This window comes from Dermacentor variabilis, chromosome 8 (assembly GCF_050947875.1).
Source record: "Dermacentor variabilis isolate Ectoservices chromosome 8, ASM5094787v1, whole genome shotgun sequence".
NCBI classification, from domain to species: Eukaryota; Metazoa; Arthropoda; class Arachnida; order Ixodida; family Ixodidae; genus Dermacentor; species Dermacentor variabilis.
Genome location: NC_134575.1, coordinates 25,853,966 through 25,866,402, shown reverse-complemented (window position 1 = coordinate 25,866,402; position 12,437 = coordinate 25,853,966).

The following is a 12,437-nucleotide window of genomic DNA, read 5'->3' as shown; positions in this document are numbered from 1 at the left end:
AACCCATGAACGCATAAACAGAGACTTGATAGGTTTACACTTTCTTTTTATAGTTTCGCAGAAGCGTCGCGTCATTTCGATTGCAACGTGCCGTCGATTCCGCGTTTTTAAAGTGCCAGACCAAAGCACCAGCAGTGAGTGGATCGTCCGTGTACATTGACGTAGCGCCTTGACGTAGCAGTGTGTGTACGACGGCAGAACACCAGTGCAGTTTCCTTTCGAACTACTTGCAAACGGTCCGCAGCTCCCACGACTTTTCCGCCAACCGAGGGACAGAGTCGTGGTCGCTCAGCAGGATGGCATTCCTGAAGTCGTCACGCACAATGTTCCCGAGGGCTCCGAGAAGCTCGAAATCCGATTTCCGGGTTTAGAAGGCACACAAAACGCACTCTCCTTCACGTCGTGTCCTCAAAGGCGACGATAAAATCACTGTGCGTTTCCCTGCGAAAAAAACATGCAACAAGAACATCCGTTCTGCGTAATCTAACAATAACTCGCAATACCTACACAATAGATTTTTGGGGACGGCTACCTGAAAATTGGTGCCAGTCTTAGGATTAACAACCACTGGGAAAACCCAAGATATAACGTCGGAGGATAACACACAAAAATCTCCAAGCCCGGTGCTTTGGGATTAAGCACAACTGTCCTGCTCGGACATGGAGGAGCAACAAAAGCTCCTGCACCAGGTCCAGCGGGCGCCTAATGCCAGTGGGGCCTCGAACTAAAAGACCTCAACCAAACTACTGCACCAAATTCCCCTTCACTGTTTGTAAAGTTATTAGTATTTTTGCTAAGGATACATGAGTTGGCTACTCTTCTGCTTAAATTTCTAAATCACGCATGTGCCATGTAGTTGGCAACTAAAAAAAGCCAATTGGCATATTTTGGTTATTTAGCAAAATGATTGTTGAAGTTTTTCTTGCTACTGATGGCCGCCTATCTACTTATAGCCTTCCTGCAAAGACGGCAGAGGCCTAGATATGACGGTTCTTTTTTTTTAAAAAGTGTTCCACATAGAAGACGTCGCGCACGTATTCAGTTCATAGGCTCCCTTTATAAAGGGCACAGATCTGCTAAGCAGCTCATAATATTCATTGGCTTCACAAATAGAGGTCCGGTAGCTACGGCGTAGGTGAACCTGTTCCGCAAGCCTCAAAATACATTATTGTTTGATTCATCTCTGGATGTTTTAAAGGACACTCTCGTAGAGCTATGTAGGGTTTCATGATATTGCTTACATAAGCACACAACAACAACAAAAAAGGAATAGAAAAAAGAAACAAGTAAGAAAAACCTGCATATCTTAAAGGACACACTCATAGCTGCGTGTTTCATGATATTTGTGAGCCTTCGCGTTTGAACAGATATGTTTATCGAAGTTCCTTGGAAGAAACTACCGGATAATGCGTTTTTAGAAATATTCCATGGCATGCACATAGCATACGTTTATAGGGTGTGCTCAGATAATGACTGACAACGAGGTCCCGACCATTTTTCGATCTCGACAAGATTATCACATGATATACACGTAGCAACATACTTCTATAATTAGAAACAAGCTTTCCTCCAGCATGAAAAAAAATCTTAAATCAAGCAAGGTAGAAAACTCTGCTTATGTAAATTGCGCTACGTTCCGAATTTGAGATATTGAAATTTTCAATGCTTTCATACTTTTTAGACCGCAACTGCAGAACTTGGTCAGTGGAAATAGTGTAGGTTCAGTGGTTTGTGCAATCTCTAAACAGAAAAAAAGGAAAATGAATAGAAACATAGGAAAATATTAGCCTTTCTTGGTAACATTTTATATTCGTGGTAAAACTGAATTTCTCTCGCGATTCTTTCTGAAAGTACCTTGGTATGTGCTAAACGCGCAAAGATTGGCTACGATAGTATGCATTACTCATTTGTAACGAATCTAGCGAGATAAATTTCTTGCATTTGGCAAAGGTCAACTGCAATTACATCTTGGGCAGTGCACAAGACCTAATTTAAGACAGTATAAGTATAGAGGCAGCGCCGTGCAAAATTTTACACTTGAAATTCGAGTGGGAGCAACACGAAATGTTTGCGAAAAACCGCTTGTAAAAAGACGATCGACAAAGACCAGGCAGGATTAGCGCTTGTTCTGTCTAGTCTTTGCCGATCGTCTTTCCCGCGCTACGCTTCCAGTGTATCCTAGAAATGGCCTCCGAGATAGGGTAGCGACCGTAGCTATTGGCTACAGAATCTCGGAGGCAACGTGTTGGGGCACAGCCGACGCGTGCCTACCAGGTGCACGCGTCGTCTGCTTCGGTGCTGTTTAGAGCCTTGTGATAAGAAAATTACGCAACTACCAGCACTGCGAGGTTTCCAAGATTGATTTGGTTGTATATACTAATTATATATAATCAAATTAGCCAAATTTCGTTGATGCTGGGCTTAGAGTAGGTCAGCGCCCCTGTGTGGGCAAAAATCGAAGTTGTAAGTGTTTGCTGGGGCGTACCTTCGGAGACATTGCGCTCGTGCGTTGCTGTCGCTCCTCTTGTATAAGAGATGAGTTAAGAACTTGTGTGCTCATACAGGTCGAGCATGTTCTGTGCACCGCCCAGAAAAAGCCATCGTAGCATGCTCCGCCGTCGACGTCCTATACACGGCACCTCCAGAACAGCGCACATGCCCCGATGACGGCCGTGTAGAGCTAAAAGAAAATGAAACGCGAGAGTAACATCTTTTTAGAATGCGTCATCTTCTAAATGCGTCTGATCAGCCACCAAGAAAGACGACATATTCAGCAGTGAAATGTGAAAGCGTTCCAAAAAAGAAATTAGCCTTGTCTATCGTAAATTAATCAGAAGGGGGGTGGGGGGGGCGGCATCACAATTCACGTGGTTTCGACTTCATCCGGCCGTGCTGACGTGGTTAGATGTACCATAAGTCCTCATGCCGTTGCTCCAGGTTCTCATCTGATGTGAACCAGTGCGTACGAACAGCTGAGTCATGATGGCGCACAGACTACAGACCTCTTCATCCGCGCTGCGGTCGCAAAAATCTTACAGCCGAGTGTTTTTGGCAGGTACGTTTGCGAAAAAAAAAGATATGTTTAGTAGCAAACAAAACTGAAAAAAAAATCTCAAATAAAATCGCCAAGTCTCCATTTTTCGAAGAGAAAATTTCTTCGAATGGCAGTAGCATTATTTCGTTTTAAGAAATTGCTCTCTTCTTTTGGTCAGTTGGTGCGCACACGGCAAAGTAAAAAAAAAGAACTGGCCAAACGTGTCCATAAATATGCGCAGTCTTTATTGAAAATGGTTTTGATCGAAGGGCGAAGTCATGGCAGTGACGGCAAGCACGCTGTGGATGTGCCGTTAAATTAGGCTAGGTTAGCAGGACTTCTACTGCGGCGTTAAGAGCTCCAGCAACACCGCGAGCGCGCGGTCACACATCTGTTCAAATCTGTCCAAAACAAAAGTGAGCAGACGCGCATTCGGTGGGCGCTTAGGGAGCCTGTATGGAGCAACTATGGCGAACGCTAGGGTGCCTCGATGTGCGCGCTTCCCTCCGCCGCGGTGAGGGCGCCCGCATCGAGGCACCCTAGCGGACGCGGTCACTGAGGGCCATCTTTGGGCTGAAAACAAAACTGAGCGACCATCGGCGGGTACATCGTACTTTTTATTTATTTTTTTGAAGGTACGAAAGTATTTAACATAACCAAGTTCTACAATTACAAAGTACACACTTTTTGGGCCATACAAATTTGTTACAGGCTGCCCTGCCAATTATTAATAAATATTCCTCGCAGACTCTCCCTTGTAGGACTTGAAACAGGGTGTGTCATCGAACGCTTTCAAAATCAGCAAAAAAAAAAAAGACTTGCCTGCGGCAGGTTCGAGCCCATGAGCTGGTCTACTCGAAAGAGGCGGTCGTTGCCAGCAGATAAAAACTGATATGCGTTATCGACTAATTAACCAAAATTCACAAAATGAGCTTGTAACTACCTAATAGCACACATTGCAATTTACCAATTCCAGCGGGTGAGTCAAAGGCACATCCACTTGCATAGATTTGTGTGGATGACATAATGTAAGCGATACGCGCCGTTAAACGCGCGGTAAAAATGCACTGTCGTTCCACTTAATGTATTAAACGAAGTTCCACACATTGAAGCAGAAATTAACTGGAACGCCAATGCATTTCTCTGCAAATTTCGGAAACTGGCGTCGTCCTGAGAATTCGTTCAAGTGGATCCCGCGTAAGAACTCCCCGCCTAGAACTTGTAAATTGCAATTTGTGGCACTAAGTATTAGTTAAAAGCTTAATTAGTGAATATTTGATAATTAGTCGATTGTGCACCACAATTATTTGTGCTAGTAATGTCCGCCTCTTGGAGTAGACCTGCTCCGGGACTAGAATTCAGGCAATTTAAGAAAAAAAAATGTGAGTGTTCGCTGAAACACTCGATACGCATACATATAGTCAATCGTAAACCTCAGTAGTTACACATAGTCTTAAGGAATTCGCTTATATACCCCCGTAGGACCCCGTTTATACCAATGAAGCGAAACGCGTCAAGCGTTACGGACAGACAGAATGCTTACGCATTAAAACACTTCTACGGCAGCTGCTACTTTATTCTGCGTAATTACATAAAACAAGCAGTCCTGCTTCGCCCCTCGCTTCTTACTATAGGGAACGCGTAGCACTGTATTATTATTACGTAGGGTAAGTACTAATTACCATCGCGCTGCATTACAGTCTGCAGGTACCTTACTTTGAAATAGGGCTTGATATTACACAAAGCTCTCAATGAGTGATAGCTCTAACTTGAAGAAAGTATGCAGTGTTCTCAATAAACAAATTAGAGCTGTCACTTATTGACGATTCGTAGCACTGTGCATGCATGGATACATCCTCACTTCTATTCCTCTGTAGGTGTTTTTGACGACGTAAAAAAGCGAAGTGTTAGAAAATTTACCTTGCGTCTGTAATTCTCTCCTGTACTATATAGCCACTCTACTATATAGCTTTTGATGTACGTTATTAAGCATCCCCTTTCCAATCGCTCCTGGCTAGTTCTTATATTATGCTTCAGTCGTGCATTATTCTTTTGTAATCTCAATCATGCTGAGAAAAATTTGCGCATTTCTCAATACTGCACAGTCCACACACAGCATCCGTTATTGATGCGTTCTCTTTAGCTGCCGACCGACCGCAAAGCCAGCCCACATTCATGCCACAACTCGGTGAAGTTGTGGTTATAAATGTGGTTACGATTCAGTTATATGAGAAGGTGTGGACAAAAAACAACATAATGATATAGAGAAAATGGAAGAAAGGTGGCGTTCCCGTCGTTTAGGTCCCGTGACTCCGCCACAACGCTACCGCAGAATCGCCATGAAGCTGCGATCATCACCTTTTCCAGGTGACACTAAAAAGTAGCTCAGTCCGATGCTAGAGAAAAAAATGCCATGCTAGCAGAGCCATGTGTTTTCCCACTATACAGCTACCCAAGAATTTTTTTACGCATTCGTAAACTTCGCACTTTTTTAAAGCTCACAAAAGGTGGCGAATTTCTGCAAAAAAAAATCCCAAGTACTTGATCAGAAGTTCCACTATCCTAGAGTCCCTCAAGTGAAACTTCGACCAAGTCCAGAGGTTTTCTCGAAAAAAAAAAAATTCTGCGCTTCACATGTACTTAAATTGGGAACATATCTGACCTGACCCCGAGCTAAATCCTTCTCTTAAGAGGAAACTTTAGCTCGGGCCCAACGCCGACGCGGCCTATTTAAATGCATGCAAAACGCAAAAACATTTTTCTAAGATAACCCCTTGACCGATTTTAATGACATTTGTTGCATTTGACAGAGGACGTTAAAATTCTAGTGACTGATGGAAACGTAATTTCGATTTGGGGCCAGAATTCCGTAAAAAAAATTTTCAATAGACGCACGAAATTTACAAATTAATAGCTCCGCATCAAGAATTGATATCGCGGTTGTGTAAACGGCATTCATTAGATCATTCAAAGCGGACAAATTTTATATGTCAATTTAGGGTTCTGCGAAACCTGCAAGGGTTCTGCAACAGCTGGATTTCCATATTACTGAATTTGTTTACATTCATGCGTAACATATCAATTTTGTCCGCATTAGATATGCTATCGGATGCAGTTCACAGAATTGTGATATTGTTCCTAGCTGAGTTAGAGCGTTTCTGAGTTAGAGAGTTAGCTGAGTTAGAGAAACTTTATAGTTTTTTAATAAAAATTGACAATCTCAATCAAAAATTTGCAACAAAGAGTCACCAGATTTTAAGCTTTTCTTTCAACTGCAACAAACTTCACGGTGCTGTGGTGATGAGAAAAACAAATTCGCCCTTTATATATGTTTACATAAGAGCACCCGAGCTAAAGCTTCCGCTTAAAGGGTTTCGTGATAATTGCGCAATGCTTTGCAATGCGCACACCGTCGCGCGTATCCGCAGGATGAAAACCAGAAGATGCTTACGGTGTCCATAAAGGGTGATACGTCCGCAGACAGGAAGCTACGAAGGCGCTGTGTCTGGATCCACAGCAGTGGGCGGGCGTGGGCGATTCGAACTGGCTGCCAGACCCTGTCAATAGCAGAAGTGTTTTCAAAATAAGGGCTTACAATCAGATGTATAACGGTGTGTGAAAATAGGTTTTTTGTAGGTGGAATCGTAATACGGGGGGGAATCTAACAGTGCCAGAAGCGAATCTAATCAAGAATCGAATATATATATATATATATATATATATATATATATATATATATATATATATATATATATATATAAATATATATATATATATATATATATATCAAATGGCCTGCGAATAACGCTCAGCCTTCTCACGATTCAAATCAATATTCACGCTCTAATTCACAACGTTAGAACGTTTTTGTGGTTACATTGCGCATTGTAAAGCTCGCTTTATTAAAAGCAGGAAAAGAGGCTGGCTGTTCAGGTTTTTGCTTCCAGAAAAGCGAAATTGATTTACTCGCGTTCACGAAAAAGTGGGCAACAAAAGCGTTGCTGAACAACGTTAAAGAACACGCGATAGCATTCCCTGAAAAAAAAAGTCACGATCTGCGTCGAGTGCAACGCATTACTCACCCGAGTTGACGTAGGAGGCAGCAATGTCTGCTGCGGTGACGAGTGCGTGGCGGCGGTGCACGCAACTGATCGTCCCAGCGGGCCCACTATAAGCCCGCTTGGGCTGAAACAAAAGTGCAGCGTTGAGGTGAGTTGCTTGCCAGCAGTAATGAGCGGAGTTTCATGCCATCAAACTATACCGAATTCGTATTCGGTGCGGTGGCTTTTCCGCGTTTGCTCCTCCCTCGTGTAAATACCCCGACAGGAGCCTTTAAAGCATACCCATTAGGGGCCTTTAAGGCATACCCATTAGGGGCCTTTAAGGCAAAAGGATAGAAAGTTGGGCGAGTTGGTACGGTAACATGATCTTGGATTGTAGCGCGAAGTGACACGGACACAGACAGGAGCGCTCGTCCTGTCTGCTCCTGTCTGTGTCCGTGCCACTTCGCGCTATAATCCAAGATCATGTTGCATTTAAGGCATACCCATTAGGGGCCTTTAAGGGCACCCAACAGGCACCTTTAAGAGATATACTCAACAGGCACCCTTAAAGGATGCCCAACAGGCACCCTTAAAGGATACCCAACAGGGACCTTTAAGGGATACCCAACAGGGACCTTTAAGGGATACCCAACAGGGACCTTTAAGGGATTAGTAAATGATGGAGACAACAATGAACAACAGGGGGAAAATTCGGCGATTTGGTATACTCAAGCGATTCGGTATGCATCAAGCGAGCAACGCAAGCCCAGAATGGAATACATGGCATGGCTTGCCGTCATGACTCAGGAGTTTGGAATGTCAACACGAGTATAACGGCGGTGCGCCGAAGACACAGCCATCCGAACCTGTCGTCAAGGCCACGCTGCGGCAAATAATGAACGTCTTGCAGCTGCTACTGTCTGGTTTTTTTTACGCCAGTGTAGCCCTAACTGCTGCGAAAATTGTGCACGCTATAGACAGTCCCCTGGCTACACGCTGCAGTAGCCTCGACCCCTGGTCGTGAAGATCCATATATAAGTGTGCGCGTACGCTTCGGTCAGAACCACTGCGCAGCTCTAATTATCGCGAGCTACACCGTACCACCCTTCTTCCTCTTCACGTTCTCTCTTTTTTCTCCGCCCAAACCCCTTCTCCAGCTTTTTGGATCAGCAAGACAAAAAAAGAACTTCACTGAGGTGAGTTCACCTTTCTTCCATACCATTCTCTCTCTTTTGTCACATAATCGCATAGGCGAGTGAGCAAGAAGAATATTGTGCAAAATGAATATTGTGCAAGAAGAATATTGTGCAAAAAGAATGTTGTGCAAGAAGAATGTTGTGCAAGAAGAATGTTGTGCAAGAAGAATGTTGTGCAAGAAGAATGTTGTGCAAGAAGAACGTTGTGCAAGAAGAACGTTGTGCAAGAAGAACGTTGTGCAAGAAGAACGTTGTGCAAGAAGAACGTTGTGCAAGAAGAATGTTGTGCAAGAAGAATGTTGTGCAAGAAGTGTGCAAGATGAGTGTGCAAGAAGAGTATGATGCAATGCAGGAACAGCATCCAACCGCCGCGGTAGACCATCGGCTATGGCGTTGCTCTTCTGCGCGCTCGAAGTCGCGGGTTCGATTCACGGCTACGGAGACCGAATTTTGATGGGGGCAAGGTGCAGAATCTTTCGCGTATACTTACATTTGGGTGCCCGTTTAAAGAATCCAATGTGGTCACCATTATTCCGCATACCCACCGTTACGGCGCACGTCAATCAGAGCATGGTTTTGGTACATAAAACCGCAGAATATGTTGAGAGGACGCCGCACTGCGTCCATATTTCTTGCCTTCGTATTAAGTTTTTTTCTTTTTGTTTTGCACTGCTCGAATTAAGTATGAAATGCCAATGCGACCAGTAAACCATACTACTTTCGCTGTCTTCGCCTAACGTCGTTAAATCTACAACGGGGCAGACTGGCAATGTAACTGCATCTCGCTGGTAAATGGTAAACCCATTCTTGTTTCGCGTTCGAAATCTGCCTACATGCATGTGTTTCGAATGAGTGCCGAAAGGAACGACATGTCGCAAGGACGTACTTCACCAGCGCAGAGGTCTTCCCGGAAATAGTACGAAAAACTACACTGCACAATAATTTACACCACCCGCCGTGGTTGCTCAGTGGTTATGCTGTTAGTCTGCTGAGCACAAGGTCGCGGGATCGAATCCCGGCCACGGCGGCCGCATTTAGATGGGGGCGAAATGCGAAAACACCCGCGTACTTGGATTTAGGTGCACGTTAAAGAACCCCAGGTGGTCGAAATTTCCGGAGTCCTCCACTACGGCGTGCCTCATAATCAGAAAGTGGTTTTGGCACGTAAAACCCCATAATATATTAAAAATAATTTACATCCTTAAAGGAAAAAAGAAAGATAGTGTAAATAGGTCTATAACTTACACCCTTAAACTCAAAAAGGGGCGTAAGGCTGGAAGTTAAAACCGGCTTAGTTTTCTTTTTTTTTTACTTTTAAGGGTGTAAATTTACAGTGAGACGAGCACGAGAAAAAAAGAAGTAGACCACAAGCGCTTGAGTTGTGATCGTCTTCCTCATCTCACTGTAAAATAATTTAAGCCCGTAAAAGCAAAAATGAAAAAAAAAGGTGTAAATGGGGCTATAGCTCACACCCTTACACCCAGACTTTGCTAGATGTTAATAAATGAGCACACATATGCCTCCCATGGTATGCCCTGCTCATTTGTGGTAAAAAAAAAATAAACTATTCACCGCAAGTGAAATTTCCTTGGAACTCTGCCTTAACTGCTCGAACTGCTCGTCTGCAGTACCCCGTCAAATTCTAGAGTTGCGAACGTTTCTTGAACGTAGTCCCTTCCGCGAAAATGCGGGTACACTGTAAAATAATTTACACCCTTAAAAGTGATAAAGGGTGTAAATATGTCTATAACGCACATCCTTAGGGTGTATGTTATATTATTCACACCCTACGGGCGTAAGATACACATTTACACCCTTCTCACTTTTAAGAGTGTAAATTATTTTACAGTGTAATTCGGACGCCCTTGTGAACTCACCCATATGCGGGCCGGGCTGGCACGGTACACCGCTGAGGAGAAGCCATCATAGCATGTTGCACGGAAGATACCATCGACCCGCCACGTCCAGAACAGTGGACAGCTCCCAATAACGGCAGTGCACACCTGAAAGGAGACGCGAGAGTACTTGTTTTGTATGTGCGTTAGCTTTCAAGTGCACCTGGTGGAACGTGAAAGCATTCCGCAAGAAACTAACCCAGCCTAACGTAAGCTGTTAGGGGCATGACGACATCTCTTATGCGACCGTGGCTTCATTCGAGTGCGCTAATTAGGTTTAGCTTTATTATTACATCGTAAGTCCCGTTATTACATGCGCGTATCGTCTTGTTTTTGAGGCAGTACTCGCGGGGAGACGAGGTGTAGGCGCACAGGCTACAGATCAATTTTGTCCGCGTTGTGAACCCCGCAAAACTTCCGGTCGAGAGTGACGATGGCCATATTGGCGTAAAAAGCGTGCCTAGTACTCGAGCTCACGTAAGTACACACACACACACACACACACACACACACACACACACACACACACACACACACACACACACACACACACACACACACACACACACACACACACACACACACACACACACACACACACACACACACAACGCATTTCCCACGCGTTTACCGCTAAATCGCCGAAGATATTTTTTTTTCTTCGTACACTCGTTCAAGGCACGACGTGCGTCGCTTGAATAAACTTCTCGCGCGTGGGCGCTGTCACCACAATTTCAGCGATAGATTTTTTTCCAAATTAAGCTATCAGAAAGCAGCCGAGGCACCTTGATAAGACATTTGTTTCTACAACGCGCAGTATATGAATGGATTGCGCAGATAAGAATAATTTTTTACGTACACGTATTAAAGACAGATTTAATTAGGGATAAAGACGAAAGTATTCGTCGAAACGATTTTTGCCGGTGTGTGCAAAGTCACCTGCAAGTTACTGCTCTGCACTAGGGAAGCAATACCTGCAATGGTACGCCCACCTATCTGAGGCACTTTGCCCCTTTTCGCGACTTCTATGCAACAGTGTTCTAGTTCCCTAAAATAACGTTTGGCCGGAGCAACCCAACAGCCATGATCGAGTTCAGAACTGCGAGCGCCTCTGCCTAGGTGGGCCGCATCGTCTGTTCCCAATTTTCGCGCGTAACCCAACTCGCCGAGTAGTAACGCTTTGCTCGTGAGGTGTGCCTACTGAAGAAAGGCTTATTTTGAAGTATCCCTCATCTATTGTGCACTCGCCTATAGAGTACATCTTTGAAACATTTCTTTCCGAAACGGTAATATTTATCGGTTAAGGCTGGGTTCAGCTTCAGGCACGTGCAAACATATCGGTTCGCGTGTTGTGTGCGGTTTTTCAGGTTCGGGTTTTCGTTCGGTTAGACACTCCGGCTGGTAACCGAAGCGTAGCATGCTGATCAGCTGTTCCACGACGTTTCTTTTAATGAAAAATCTACTGCAAATAGCTTACGCCCACCAATCTCGCCTGACGATCAAAACAACGTTTACGCACAATTCTAGCCAAGGGTATTCAACAACGGGTTCTCGCTTACCGTTTTTACCGGATGTTTGCTCTGCCTGTCGCTCCTTTGCTCAATGTCGAATCGGTTACTTCAACAGAACCATGGACACACAGTTCGCGCCGGTGGATGCCATGGTAGACCGCTGCGATTAGAGCAGAGGGCGTAAGTGTTGGAGCACTTGTGAAGGCGAGTTTGAAAGTAAAAAAAAAACCGCGAGCATAGAAACGTGAAGTTTACAGCTCCATTCGCTAAAGATAACCGTGGCACGGCCACAGTTCACGTAGGATGGGAACGAACGATTAGCAGATGGGACGAATTCTTGTGTTTCTATTTACTTCGCGCTGTCCGTCTGTATCTGTCTAAATCTCAAAGCAATCGTACATATTCGAATGTAGAACGCCATGAGGCACTGCGCACGTGCGAAGTATACCAAATTATACTTGTAATTGTTTAAGAAGAACAAAGTTCAGGCAAAGCCATTTAAAATTCATTCCCCCGCTGTATTTTTTGTATTTTTTTTCAGGAAACATGTCTGTTGTCAGCTTTGCATACGCATAAAGGACATTGGAGACAGTTGTCGCTCGCGTTGATATGTTGAACCACATCGCAAGACTGTTAAGGTAGGAATAGTACTACAGCTTATGTACAGCACTGCCTCGAGCATGAGAGAATACGGCTACAGGAACCAACGTTTGACGAACAAGCTGCAGAAGCATTCTTTGGGAACTTCAGCCATTTTG